This window comes from Bos mutus, chromosome 23 (genome assembly GCF_027580195.1).
Source record: "Bos mutus isolate GX-2022 chromosome 23, NWIPB_WYAK_1.1, whole genome shotgun sequence".
NCBI lineage: Eukaryota > Metazoa > Chordata > Mammalia > Artiodactyla > Bovidae > Bos > Bos mutus.
Window position 1 is genome coordinate 42,676,782 of NC_091639.1, and position 14,796 is coordinate 42,691,577.

The window sequence follows — 14,796 nt, forward strand, 5'->3', positions numbered from 1 at the left end:
AATGCAGGAGATATAAGAGACTTGGGTTCTGTCCCTGGGTGGGAAAGATCCCCTGGAGAAGGGCATGGCAACCCACTCCAGTATTCTTGCCTGGAGAATCCCATGGACAGAGGAGCCTGGTGGGCTACAGTCCGTAGGGTCTCAAAGAGTCAGACACAACTGAATCAACTTAGCATGCATGCATATTGCTGTACTGGCATCAGTTCAGTTCAGTCACTCAGTTGTGTCCGACTCTTTGCGACCCCATGGACTGCAGCATGCCAGGCCTCCCTGTCCATCAACAACTCTCAGAGTTTACTCAAACTCATGTCCATTGAGTTGGTGATGCCATTCAACCATCCAACCTGTCGTCCCCTTCACCTCCTGCCTTCAATCTTTCCCAGCATCAGTGTCTTTTCTAGTGAGTCAGTTCTTCACATCAGGTGGCCAAAGTATTGGAGTTTCAGCTTTAGCATCAGTCCTTTCGGGACTCATTTCTTTTAGGACAGACTGGTTTGATCTCCTTGCAGTTCAAGGGACTCTCAAAAATCTCCAACGCCCCAGTTCAAAAGCATCGATTCTTCGGCGCTCAGCTTTCTTTCTAGTCCAACTCTCACATCCATACATGACTACTGGAAAAACCATAGCTTTGTCCAGAGGGACCTTTGTTAACATACTGGCATACCTCAGGATATTGTACATTTGGTTCCAGAGCACTGCAATAAAACAATATCACCATGAAGCAAGTCACAATTTTTTTGTTTCTAGTGCATATAAATTCACATTTGCACTATACCATAGTCTATCACATGTGCAAAAACATTATGTCTAACAGAACAATGTATGTATCTTAATTTAAAAATAATGCTGCTGGAAAAATGATGCTGATAGATTTGCTTGACGCAGGGTTGTCACAAACCTTGAATCTGTTAAAAAAAAAAAAACCCACAATATCTGCAAAATGCAACGCAGTGAAGTGCAACAAAATGAGGTATGACTGTATTCGAACTGAGTTTCTTGTAGTTAGCATATCTTTGGTACACCTTTTTAAAAGTCAACTCTTCCAATCTCTTTTAATTGATGTATTTAGACTGTTTACATTTAACGTAATTATTGATATGCACATTTACTTGAGCTGCCATAACAAAATACCTCCGATTGGGTGGCTTAACCAACAGAAATTAAGTTTCTCAATTCTGATCTCAGACTGCCAGAATGACAGGCTTCTGGTAAGAACTCTCTCCCTGGCTTGCAGATGGTACCTTCTTGCTGTATCGTCCCATGGATGGTGTGGCCAGTCCTCAGATCTTGGCCTTCTAGATGGCTTGCCTTCTTATCTCTACCTTTCTGAGTCTTATGTTTGTCTTATATATGATGCCTGGGGTTTTTGGCTGTACTTAGCAGGAGGAGTAGGAAATATACATCTATTTCTTCCTCCCAGAAACAGAACTCCTTTCTGTAGGTTTTTGAGTACAACCTTCACTAAATTAAGTAGGTTTTCTTTTATTCCTAGTTTTCTGAGTTTTTTAAAATAAAAAAAATCATAAATAGATGTTGAAATTAAAAAAATAGTTTCCCAGGATTGATTTATTTCATTATATATATTTCCCCTCTTAATCTCCGAACATAGTGAATTATATTGAGAGATTTTTGATGTGAACCATTTTTGCCTTCTTGTGATAAACCCTGTTTGATCACCCTATAATTACATATTAATGTTGGTTTTATTTAGATAATATTTTACTTAGGGTATATATTTACTTTTATAAAGATGGACATAAAATTTGTTTTTCTTTTATTTCTTTACTTATTTTTGCAGTAAAAATTCCTTTATACAATGTGGTGAGCAGATTTTGTTCTTCTGTTTTCTGGAACAAGGTACATATGTATCTTTTCAAACACCCGGCTTTTGTTTTCATTAATAACTTTATTGCTTTCTGTTCTCTATTTCACTAATCTCTGTCCTGATCTCTATCATTTCCTTCCTTCTTTGGGTTTGTTCTAGTCATCTTAAAAAAACATGTATTGATTTTTGGCTGCACTGGGTCTTCACTGCTGCGTGCAGGCTTTCTCTAGTTGCGGCAAGCAGAGGCTTCTCTTTGCTGCAGTGCTGGGGCTTCTCTTGTCGCAGAGCATGTGCTCTAGGGCTCGAGGCCCGGTAGTCGGGGCTCACAGGCTTCATGTTTCTGCAGCGTGTGGAATCTCCCCACACCAGGGATTGAACCCATGTCCCCTCCATTCTCAGGTGTGATTCCTAACCACTGGACCACCAGGGAAGCTCCGTCTTAAGTTTTGAGTTGAATGGTTAGCTCATTTTATTCACATCTTTTTATTCCTGATAAGTATAGTTAAAGGTAAAAAATATCTTTAAGTTCTGCTTTAGTTTATCTAACATATTTTGACATGTACTGATTTAATTTCTATTCAGTTTGAATTATTCTTAATAATTTTAACTTGAAAGTTGTTTATGAAAAGTGTAAACTTTTTATTTTGAAGTAATTTCAAACTTACAGAAAAGTTATAAGAATAGTACAAAGATTCCTATGTACACTTCCTCCCGATTCAAGTTTTTTAACATTTTTTCATATTTGCTTTTTTTTTTTCCCCTGTTTCTGCCCCTTTCTCTAAGATTTTTTCCTAATATTTTAGATTAAGTTGAAACAGATGTTTCTTTACTACTAAATATTTCAGTGTATTTCCTAACAGCAAGGATATTCTTTTATATAACTACATAATAATAATAATATCCAAGATATTTTAATTTTGTTGTAATACTATTATTTAATCCACAGTGCATATTCAAGTTTCACTAATTTTCCCAATAAAGATCCTCAAAGTCTCCCATCCCCAACCTTCTGCCCTGCAATCCAGAATCATGCATTTCAGTAAGTTGTCTTACCTCTTTTTTATTTTTAATGAATTAATTAATTTGGCTACACAGCTTTGGGGGATGTTAGGTCCCCAACCAGAGATTGAACCTATACCTCCCCACCCCCCACATTGAAAGCATGGAGTCCTCACCTCTGCACTGCCAGGGACTTCTCAAGTTGTCTTATCTCTTTAGTCATTTATAATCTGGAAGAGCTCTTCAGTTTCTTATTTATTGAGATCTGAATAATTTGATATTCTGCTATTTAAGATCTGTTTATTTTCTAACTTCCATATTTTGACAGGGATTTGTTAAAATCTCCAACTGCAATTTAAAAAGACCCACAGCTTCTAATTGTAGTTTTTTTAGTGCTTGCTTTATAAATTGTGAGGCTGAATTTTAAATTTTATATATATATTTATGATACTCTTCTGGGTCTATTGTTTCTTTTTAATTATATAAACACATTTTGTTTTTTCCTTTACACAGTTTTATTAAAACTTGAATTCTATTTTGTTGTGTAATTATTGCCCAGTTTTTTTTGGGGGGGTCATATTTGCCACCTGGTTAATCTTTTTCCTACTTTTAATTTCAATCTTTATGTGTCTTCTTGCTCTAGGAGTATTTGTATGTGAATAACCCATATTTTGGTCTTTTTACTTCCTCCGTTATGAGAAGATCTATCTTTTTGATTGGTGACTGCTGACATAGTAAGGCTTATTTTGCAATTCATCTCATGCTTTATATTTATTCTACATTGTTTCTTCCCCCTTTTTTTTTTTTGCTTTCAGTTTGATAGACTGATTTTTTTTCCTGCTGGATTAAAAAATATACATACTGATTCTGTTCTTCTGTAGTTGCCTTTAAGACAGACACTTGTGTTTACTTACCTTTATTCTTTCCTTTTTTTATTCTTAAGGTATTTATTACTATATTGGATATACTTCCTCAAAGTTATTTTTAATCTTGAAAATTTTATGAAATGCAGCATATATGCATGCATGCATATATTTCTTATTCCTTAAGTTAAATGACTATCATTTTCACAAAATGCATTCCAGATCTGTTTGTAAAGTTTTCTTTTTCTTATCTTTTTTCTTTTTAAAAAGTAATATGAATTATATTTAGTCTTTATGAAAATTAATTTCTTGATGCAAAGGTAACACATTGGAATTTTGTATATATATAATATATATATAAATAAAATATAACAATAAATATTTTATATATTTTTATTTTTACCATTTTAACCAGTTTTAAGTGTTTAGTAGTGTTTAGTGTTTAAGTATCTTCATGTTGTTGTGCAACCATAGTTTTTCTTAAATGGAACTTAATTTATTGATGAATGTGGTATTGCTGAAGCAATGTCTTCATGTTTATTCTACTTTATTATTCTTTCTCCAGAATATGTATCAATTTGAAGGCACTGGGTTTTCAAATATACCTTAACTTATAGACCACGACTATACAGTAAAACATGACATCACCAAGAAATTAGGTATAGTTCTGTTGAATCCTGTTCCTAAGGTAGGTGTATATGTACACTGTGAAATTTTTTTTTTATTTAAAAAATTAATTTTATTGAAGTATAGTTGATTTACAATAATGTGTCAGTTTCAGGTGTACAGCACAATAATTCAGTTGAAGCTGATCGGTTTTATGAAGACCAACACCCTCGAGAACTAACACCAAAAAAAGATGTCCTTTTTACCATAGGGGATTGGAATGCAAACGTAGGAAGTCAAGAGATACCCAGAATAAAAGGCAAGTTTGGCCCTGGAGTACAAAAAGAAACAGGGCAAAGACTAACAGAGTTTTGTCAAGAGAACACGTTGGTCATAGCAAGCACCCTTTTCCAACAACCCAAGAGACAACTCTACACATGGACATCGCCAGATGGTCAATACTGACATGAGATTGATTATGTTCTTTGCAGTCAAAGATGGGGAAGCTCCATACAGTCAGCAAAAACAAGACCTGGAGCTGCCAGTTGCTCAGCTCATAAGTTCCTTATTGCAAAATTCAGGCTGAAATTGAAGAAAGTAGGAAAAACCAATAGGCCATTCAAGTATGACCTAAATCAAATCACAGTGGAGGTGATGAATAGATTCAAGGGATTAGAACTGGGAAGCAGAGTTATTGAAGAACTAAGGACAGAGGTTTGTAATACTGTATAGGAGGCAGTGACCAAAACCTTTCCCAAGAGAAAGAAACACAAGAAGGGAAAATGGTTGTCTGAGGAGGTTATACAAATAGCTAAGGAAAGAAGAGAAGTGAAAGAAAGGGAGAAAAGGAAAGATATACTCAGAGATCAGAGTTCCAGAGAATAGCAAAGAGAGATAAGAAGAAGGCCTTCTTATCTCAATGAACACTGTGAAGAAATAGAGGAAAACAATAGAATGGATAAAGACTAGAGATCGCTTCAAGAAAATTGGAGGTATCAAGGGAATATCTCATGCAAGGATGGGCACCATAGACAGAAATGGTAAGGACCTTACAGAAGCAAAAGAGATTAGGAAGAGGTGGCAAGAATACATGGAAGAACTAAACAAAAAGGTCTTAATGATCTGGATAACCACGATGGTGTGGTCACTCACCTAGAACCAGACATCCTGAAGTGTGAAGTCTGGTGGACTTAGGAAGCATCACTTCAAACAAGACTAGTGGAGCTGAGCTCTTTAAAATCCTGAGATGATGCTTTCCAGCTGAGCTATTTCAAATACTAAAAGATGATGCTGTTAAAGTGCTGCATTCAATATATTAGCCAATTTGGGAAACTCTGCAGGGTGACAGGACTGGAAAAGGTGTTCTCATTCCAATCCCAAAGAAGGGCAACGCCAAAGAATGTTCAAGTGTGTTAATTGCTTAGTTGTGTCTGATTCTTTGCGACCCCACGGACTGTAGCCTGCCAGGCTCCTCTGTCCATGAAATTTTTCAGGCGAGAATACTAAAGTGAATATCCATTCTCTTCTCCAGGGGATTTTCCTGACCCAGGGATCGAACCCCGGTCTTCTGCATTGCAGGCAGATCCTTTACCATCTGAGGCACCAGGGAAGCCCCAAAATGTTCAAACTACTGTACAACTGTGCTCATTTCACATGCTAGCAAAATTATGCTCAAAATCCTTCAAGTTAGGCTTCAGCAGTACATGAAATGAGATATTTCAGATGTACAAGCTAGGTTTCAAAGAGCCAGAAGAACCAGAGATCAAATTGCCAACATTTGTTGGATCATGGAGAAAGCAAAAGAGTTCCAGAAAAACATCTACTTCTGCTTCGTTGACTATGCTAAAGCCTTTGACGGTGTGGATCACAATAAACCATGCAAAATTCTAAGAGATAGGAGTACCAGACCATCTTACCTGTTTCCTGAGAAACCTGTATGTGGACCAAGAAGCAGCAGTTAGAACCAGACATGGAGCCACTGACTGGTTCCAAACTGGGAAAGGAGTTTGACAAGGCTGTAAATTGACACCCTGCTTATTTAACTTACATGCAGAGTAAATCATGCAAAATGCCGGGCTGGATGAATCACAATCTAGAACCAAGATTGCCAGGAGAAATAACAACCTCAGATATGCAGATGATACCACTCCAATGGCAGAAATCGAAGAGAAACTAAAGAGCCTCTTGATGAGGGTGAAAGAGGAGAGTGGAAAAAGCTGACTGGAAACTCAGCATTCGAAAAACTAAAAGCATGGCATCCAGTCCCATCACTTCATGGCAAATAGATAGGCAAATAGGAGAAAAAGTGGAAACAGTGACATTTTATTTTGGGGGACTTCAAAATCATTGTGAACAACAGTGACTGCAGTTATGAAATTTGAAGACGTTGGCTCCTTGGAAGAAATGCTATGACAAACCTAGACAGCATATTAAAAAGCAGAGACATCACTTTGTTGACAAAAGTCCGTCTAGTCAAAGCTATGGTTTTTTCAGTAGTCATGTATGGATGTGAGAGTTAGACCATAAAGAAGGCCAAATCCTAAAGAACTGATGCTTTTGAATTGTGCTGTTGAAGACTCTTGAGAGTCCCTTGGACTGCAAGGAAATCAAACCAGTCAGTGCTAAACAAAATCAACCCTGAGTATTCATTGAAAGGACTCTTGCTGAAGCTCTAATACTTTGGCAGCTGATATGAAGAGATTCATTGGAAAAGACCCCGATGCTGGGAAAAACCGAAGACAAAAGAAGAAGAGGGCGGCAGAGAATGAGATGGTTAGATAACATCACTGACTCAATGAACATGAATTTGAGCAAACTCCGGGAGGTAGTGGAGGACAGAGGAGCCTGGTGTGCTACAGTCCGTGGGATTGCAAAGAGTTGGACACGACTTACCTACTGAACAACAATAGCAAAATATATATATATATATAATACCTATATATCCATCTACCTATTCTTCTTTAGATTCTCTTTCCTTGTAAGTTATATATATCACATCTGTATCCATTCATCTGTCGATGGACATTTAGGTTGCTTCCATGTCTTGGCTATTGTAAACAGTGCTGCAATGAACACTGGGGTGCAGGTATCTTTTCTCTAGTTATATGCCCAGGAATGGGATTGGAGGATCATATGGTAATTCTACTTTAAGTTTTTTAAGGAACCTCCATATTGTTCTCCATAATGGTTGTACCAAGTTACTTTCCCACCACAGTGTAGGAGGGTTCCATTTTTGCCACACCTCTCCAGCGTTTATTATTTGTAGACTTTCTGATGATGGCCATTCTGGCCAGTGTGAGGTGATACCTCATTGTACTTTTGATTTGCATCTCTCTAATAATTAGTTCTGTTGAGCATTTTTTCATGTACCTATTTGCTGTCTGTATTTCTCCCTTGGAGAAACGTCTATTTAGATCTTCTGTCCAGTTTTTGATTGGGTTGGTTGATTTTTTATATTGAGCTGTATAGGCTGTTTGGGTATTTTGGAAATTAATCCCTCGTTGGTCACATTATTTACAAATGGGAGAAAATATCAATATTTGCAAATATGACCAATGAGGGATTAGCTTCCAAAATATACAAACAGTCATTGATTTCCTAAAAAAGATTTGAAACAAGTAAGGCAAAATATTAAGATTTAATAAACCTGGGTGTTCAGGCAATGGATGTTTTTTAGTCTTTATGTCTAAATATATAACAGTTTAAATAAAATAAAAATCATTAAATGGATTTTTATTAAATGGATTAAAATCAGTAAATGGATTTTAAGAAATACTAAGTATAGGAAGAAAATCAGTTGTTACTTGCCCAAAGAACCAGATATAATTAATAATACTTGATTCCATTAGAACTAGACAGAATTAAAACTTATTCTATCATCTCTACATGGATTATGAGAATAAGAAGTTTGATCCGAAGAGTAGAATTCTATAATTGGCAGCAAGAGGGATCTAGAGTACATTTTACATTGTTATAATTAATATTAAACATTTCTAACACACAGAAAACATAGAATCATACTTATGGACTGACTTAAGTTCCACCATTCTTTTCCCTCCTCAGATGTAATTATCTTAAAGTCAGTGCATATCATTTCTCACCATGTTTTGAGAAATGTCCTTGTGAGATGTCGTAAAATATTTAAATCTGTCTAAAAACAATGAATTTTTTTTTTTGGGAATTCAAAGATTCACTAATAATATTCACTGGACTGTCATAACTATTCACAAAACACTTAAAGTTTTTAAAGGCCAAGGATGCTTTCACATTCTACTTGGTACCAAGGGCGGAATCGGTGTGGTATGTGTGGGTTACACCACGTGTGTTGAACGGCTGGGCAGTCAGAGGTGAAAACCTCCGTAAGTGTTTAGGACATGGACATTAGGGAATTGGTACTTCTTTGTTTCATCTTAGAGGAAAAAACCCCAGAAGTTCCTGTGTTGAAGGTAGAACTTATTTGCTCTGCTTTATCCATCATGGCCCTGTGTCTGTGCTGGTATTTGTTCCAGGCTCCAAGAGTAGCTGTCTTTAAACTGGGGTCCTTGTATTTCTGGGTACCTAGGCATAGAAAGGAGAAGGCAATGGCACCCCACTCCAGTACTCTTGCCTGGAAAATCCCATGGATGGAGGAGCCTGGTAGGCTGCAGTCCATGGGGTCACACAGAGTCGGAAACGACTGAGCGACTTCTCTTTCACTTTTCACTTTCATGCATTGGAGAAGGAAATGGCAACCCACTCCAGTGTTCTTGCCTGGAGAATCCCAGGGACAGGGGAGCCTGGTGGGCTGCCGTCTACGGGGTCGCACAGAGTTAGACACGACTGAAGCGACATAGCAGCAGCAGCAGGAATAGAAAATTGTAAGGGAATCTAGATGCCCAACACCTACCCGCACATTGACTGTAACAGTACTTACTGCTCTTACTCTTTCCCACTGCCCCTTTCATAATAATTTTCCTCTCACTTTACACAAGAAAGGCATACAGCTTACCTATCCCAAGTATAACTACAGTACTTTGACCTGAGTACTAAAGGAAAGGACAATTCAAAACCTGCATCCGTGAAGCCTTCTTTCATTGCAGCGCTGTGTCTTCTTTGTCTCATGTCTTATTTCTGTTAAGGGCAATGACCCTGAGACACTTTGCTCCCCAGGAAACATCTGCAGTATCTGTAGACATTTTTGGTTGTCTCTGGGGTCGGAGATGGGTGCTCCTGGCATCTAGTGGGCAGAGGTGGGGGGATGCTACACTATACATCTTACATGGTACGGGACAGCCCCCTACAGTGAAGAATTGTTGAACCTCAGATGTCAATAATACTTTGAAAAAACGCCATTTGAAGCAACATGGATGGACCTTAAGATGATCGTACTAAGTGAAGTAAGTCAGACAAAGACAAATATCATATGATATCACTTACATTGTGGAAACTAAAAAAATGATACAAATGAACTTATTTACAATACAGAATTAGACTAACAGACATAGGAAACGAACGTACGGTTACCAAAGGGTAAAGTGGTAGGGAGAGACAAATTGGGGATCTGGGATTAACAGATACATACTACTATATATAAAATAATAAGGATCTACTGCATAGTACAGGGAACTATATTCAGTATTTTATAATCTCTAATGGAAAAGAATCTGAACAAGAATATGTATGTGTGTGTATGTAACTGAATCGCTCTGCTTTACACCTGAAACATTGTAAATCAACTATTCAATTAAAAAGGATAAATAATGCTTCAGGTTGAGTGGGAACCTTGTGTTAAGGGTGAGGTGGCATTAGAAAAAAAAGGAGCTTTGGCCTACCTTACAATATTCCAGAGTGATGTAATCTCTCAGTGGAGAAGCTGGGATGCTGAAAAGTTTCATCTGATGATTTTGATGCTTCCTCTCTGATAGTGATAAAGAATGAATAGCTCCTTGGCATTGGCAAGAAATACTGATCGTAGTGGTGATTTCATTCAAGTGACAAACTCAAGGCAAGGTTCCAATCCTTACCTGTTTCAAGATTAGGATATGTAATTTATAAAACCATGGAAAGAAACAGTAACTTGCGGCAAAGCAGTCTAAGCTAACAAAGACTCACTCATATCTCACCGGTACTTCACTTGCTTAGTTCGCATGATTTCGAGGCAGTGAAGGCAAAAGTCTCAACATTCATTTCTGACTGATCGACACCACATGTTGTAGTAAAAGAAACACGTATCCGGGGTACTTTAATATATATTTTCTTAAACTTATTCAGACTCATAGGAGAAATGTTTTAACTTCTACCAAATATTACTGGATTGTAGAAATACATTTTTCTGCTTGGGTTCTGGTCTATGATAGACTGTTATTTCTTGGCTCATTTATCTATTATCATATACTGACCAGATTCACATTAATCTGATGAAAAGATCTTGTGAATTCTGCTTTACATAATGCACACAGCAATCAGGGATAGGATTTCTGTAACACACTGATGACCTAATACTTTCTTTTCATTTTGCTGTTGATTTTCATTAAGTAAATTAAATGGTGATCTTAAAAGCAGAAAGCCACTTATGAATAAATATAAAACAAAATGTTCCCAAATACAATTTTAGATGTGATACCTTAAATTTAAAAACGCAGGTTCATTTATTTTGGATTAATTTCTCCATCTTGGATGTTGCCTCACTGTTTTTTATTTGTCAAGTGAAAAATTATAAAACATCATTTTTGACAATGAAATAAAAGGATATACACATGTTAAAGTATCCTCTGTGCCATATTTTTCATTATAAATGCATTTCCAGATGACATTAAAAAGTGGAAAAAAAGTCTTTATTCAGAACCTACTGAATTTTCATTTTCAATTTTGTGCACTTGTTTCTTTCTAACCCCATTTTCATGTAATTTGAGTTTCACAAACAAGATGTCTCTTCAGTGAAGGGCTAACATATAATTATTAGTTATTTCTACAAGCATGTGTAAAGCCTTTTTGGCATTGAGAAAGTGATAAAACCTTATGTATGTGTTTTGCAAATCAAGTAATTTCTAATTCTTTGCTTCAACAAAACTGCAGAAAAATTCTAAGTTTGAGTTGTGAGGCTATTAAAAATAGCATTTAATAAGAGCTTGCTATGTGAGTTTTTGGCATTTAACTAAGAGAAAATTTGTAAAATTGGGTGAAGTTGCTTCAAGAAGATTCTTTCCCACTCCCATATTTTTTCTGTTCCCCATACTTCTATATGTGAACAAAATTATTTAGTTATTCGATGGTAAACTTTTTTCCTAAGGAACAGAAATCATACCGAACCTGGCCTCACAATCGGTAAGTAACTTTCATCAACATGAAGCTGGGAAAATAAGTCTCCTGTTCATCTCAGTAAGAGATGCATTTTGGTTAAATTTTACTTTTAAAACATACTTTTTATATATGTCAATCTTTATAGACATTGTTCTGTGTATATTTTTTAAAGTTCATTTTTATTTATTTATTTGGCTGTGCTGGTTCTCAGATGCCCCACACGAGATCTTTTGGTTGCAGCAGGTAAACATTTGTCGCAGCATGTGGGATCTAGCTCCCTGACCAGGGATTGAACTTGGGGCCCCAGCATTGCAAGCGTGGAGTCTTAGCCACTGGAAAACCAGAAAGTTCCCTCTACTTTTTATATTTTTATTTACCATAACCTGTATTATTTGTATTGTTTTGAGCAACTGTGTATCTTTAATAATTGTAATATTATTTTAATCCACAGGACTTTTTAAGCACTTAGCAGAGAAAACTGAAAATTCATTTTAAGAATGTACTTTACTGCAAAGAAACATAATAGCTGGATCAAGAAAAGATTTCCAAGAACAAAAACATATTACATTAGGATGCAGCCAGCATGGAGAATTCAAAAACAATTCTATAGGGGACAGTACAATGAAAATAGGAATTCAAAGGAAAAAGGAGGAGGAGCAAAGTAAAAATTCCAACTGGTAAGGAAGGGGTTGCTTGCGCATTTCAAAAATTAATGATGGGTGTCAATCATTACGGTACATGGATTCCACTGGACATGTGATGGAGTGAATGACAGTTTAATGTAAATATATAATATACTGAAATTTCTTTTCTTTGCAACTATTTGAATCCATGCTGAGAATTTCAGGTCCACTTCAGCCCGAAGTGGGAAGATGTTTCACATTTCTTTTAGGAGCGAGGTGGATAGACGAGCACTAAGTAACTCTACTCTCTCTGTGTTACCGTGATAGGAACACAGACCTGCAACTGGGGAAGGAACCTCCGCGTCAGCAGAGACGGGAAGGAGGGGACCTTTTTCTCAGTTCTATGCCAGGAAGTCCACTCAAACTGAGGAAAGAGACAATAAGACACACGAGCTTTGAAACCCCTGGTATTCTGGAAGGCCTCCCCGCACCATCAATGACCAACCACCAAGGCTCCCTTCTGCTCAGTAGACTGTTCTTAAACTCTCAGTAACTCTTCCCCACAGCAAAGAACCAGTTTTCCCTTTCCCATGTGATTTGAATCCGTCCCCTTTATTTTCCCCATGATGAAGATCCTACCCTTTTTCATTTCTGTGAAGAGAAAATGGCCCTGTGGGGTCAGGGTGGAGTGGAGGTTGTGACGTCCTGGAGCAGCCCCGTCAGTCTTCTCTTTGAAGTAGTATAAAAAGGTGGACACCAGGCCGAGGGCGGTGTCTGGAAACAAGGGAGGGGAAGATGGACAGAGACTGTCTTAGAGGTCTGTCCTGCAGCAGTGACTTTCCTCCAGTGGACCCTCTGTCTGGGGGCCACACCATTGCTTCTGCTCTACAATTCTCCTCCTCTCTAATTGGGGTAGATGTCCCCTTCTGAGTGTTCGGCATGCCAGCTGTAGCACCATCCATACCCACACATGCTCACCTAGAGGTTTCGGGGTTTGCTTCTGTTTTTAACCAAGGCTGGCACCTGGTTTCCTCCCTTGGAATCACTGTTGACAAAGTGGAGAAGAAGATTCCTGGAGAGGATCTCCTGAAGACAGGAGAACCCTTCCTCGGGTGCCTGGGTCCCGTTCTGGTCCCTCTTCAGGCCCCTGGCTCAGCTCCCCCAGCTGTCTGAGTAAGCAGGGGAGGTCTGAGTGCAGACCAGGCACGGGGCACAGCCCACAGAGCCTGGCTATGCCTGCTGGAAGCCTGCCACCGGGCCCCGGGACATCTGGAAAACCTGGACTGCGGATTTTGCAGTCCTCCGTCCTGACTGCTGCTTGGATTGCCCATGAGGCTGAGTTTTCAGCAGCTTCTCACCTTCCCTCATTTCACACAAGCAGCGCTGGGAACACACTTGCACATTCTGGCCCCTCAGCGAGTGGCTACTTGGCCACTTGGCCACACCCTTCTACCAAGCTGGACTTGCCTGCCTCACACCAGACAGCTCCCTGCTCTCTGCAGCACACCTGTGAGTGACCATCTCTGGCCCTGGAGTAAGAGCGGGGGCAGATCGTGTAACTCACCGACTTGAGTGGGAAACCCACAAGTCAGGGTAAACAGATCTGGCATCCTCACTCAAGTTTTCCATCTAGGGATTTCCCAGTGCTCCAGTGGTTAAGACCTCACCTTCCAATGCAGAGGATGCAAGTTTGATACCTGGTGGAGGAGTTAAGATTCCACCTGCCTCAGGGTCAAAAAACTCAAAACTTCAAACAGAAGCAATATTGTAACAAATTCAATAGACTTTTTTTTTTTTTAAAGCTTTTCCTCTATATTATCCAATCTCCATTCTGATAACCAGAGCACCAGGGAAGAGAAGGCCAGCAATTATGTCCATAATGGTTTTTTTTTTTTTTTTTTAAGATTTACACCACAGAGTCCTCCCCTCCTCGGGCAGGTTAACAATTGCTAACCTGCCCGAGGAGGGGAGGACTCTGGTGGAGGAAATCAATCCTGAATATTCCTGAATATTCCTTGTAAGGACTGATGCTGAAGCTGAAGCTCCAGTACTTTGGCCAGCTGACGCGAAGAACTGACTCACTGGAAAAGACTCTGCTGCTGGGAAAGATTGAAGGCAGGAGAAGGGGACGACAGAGGACGAGATGGTTGGATGGCATCACCGATGTGACGGACATGAGTTTGAGTAGGCTCTGGGAGTTGGTGATGGACAGGGAGGCCTGGCGTGCTACAGTCCATGGGGTCGCAAAGAGTCGGACACGACTGAGCGACTGAACTGAATTGAACCCTACTTAGGTGATCCCTGGGGGCTACAATCACCGTCCCCAAATTCACCCGCTATAAGCATCTCCTGCGCGCTCTGTAGCCGTGTGCCAGCCACCGAACGGATACCCTTTTCCTCCAGCCAGGCGCTCCAGGACTTTTCGCAATCTCCCACGGAGCCTGGGCTCTCGAGACGCAGCTTCCGCTTCTGTCCAGTCTCCAGGCCCAGGTGCAAACTTTTAAGGAGCGCTGTCTGAGGCGCGGAGAAGCGGGACTCCCGGGGCGCTCCTCCGGGGCTGGTGAAACCGCAGCACCGGGCCGGGAGGATTCTCAGTCACCGC

General features: G+C 39.1%; 1 long non-coding RNA gene across 1 annotated transcript; it reads right to left on the reverse strand.

Moving 5' to 3' along the window:
- Positions 1 to 26: 26 nt before the first annotated feature.
- On the reverse strand, positions 27 to 13,418 carry LOC138984903 (uncharacterized). The gene is made up of 4 exons (XR_011462146.1): positions 13,173 to 13,418; positions 12,834 to 12,968; positions 10,104 to 10,295; positions 27 to 695 (listed from the first exon to the last, which is right to left on the reverse strand). It is a non-coding gene; the product is annotated as an uncharacterized lncRNA (long non-coding RNA).
- Positions 13,419 to 14,796: the final 1,378 nt, after the last annotated feature.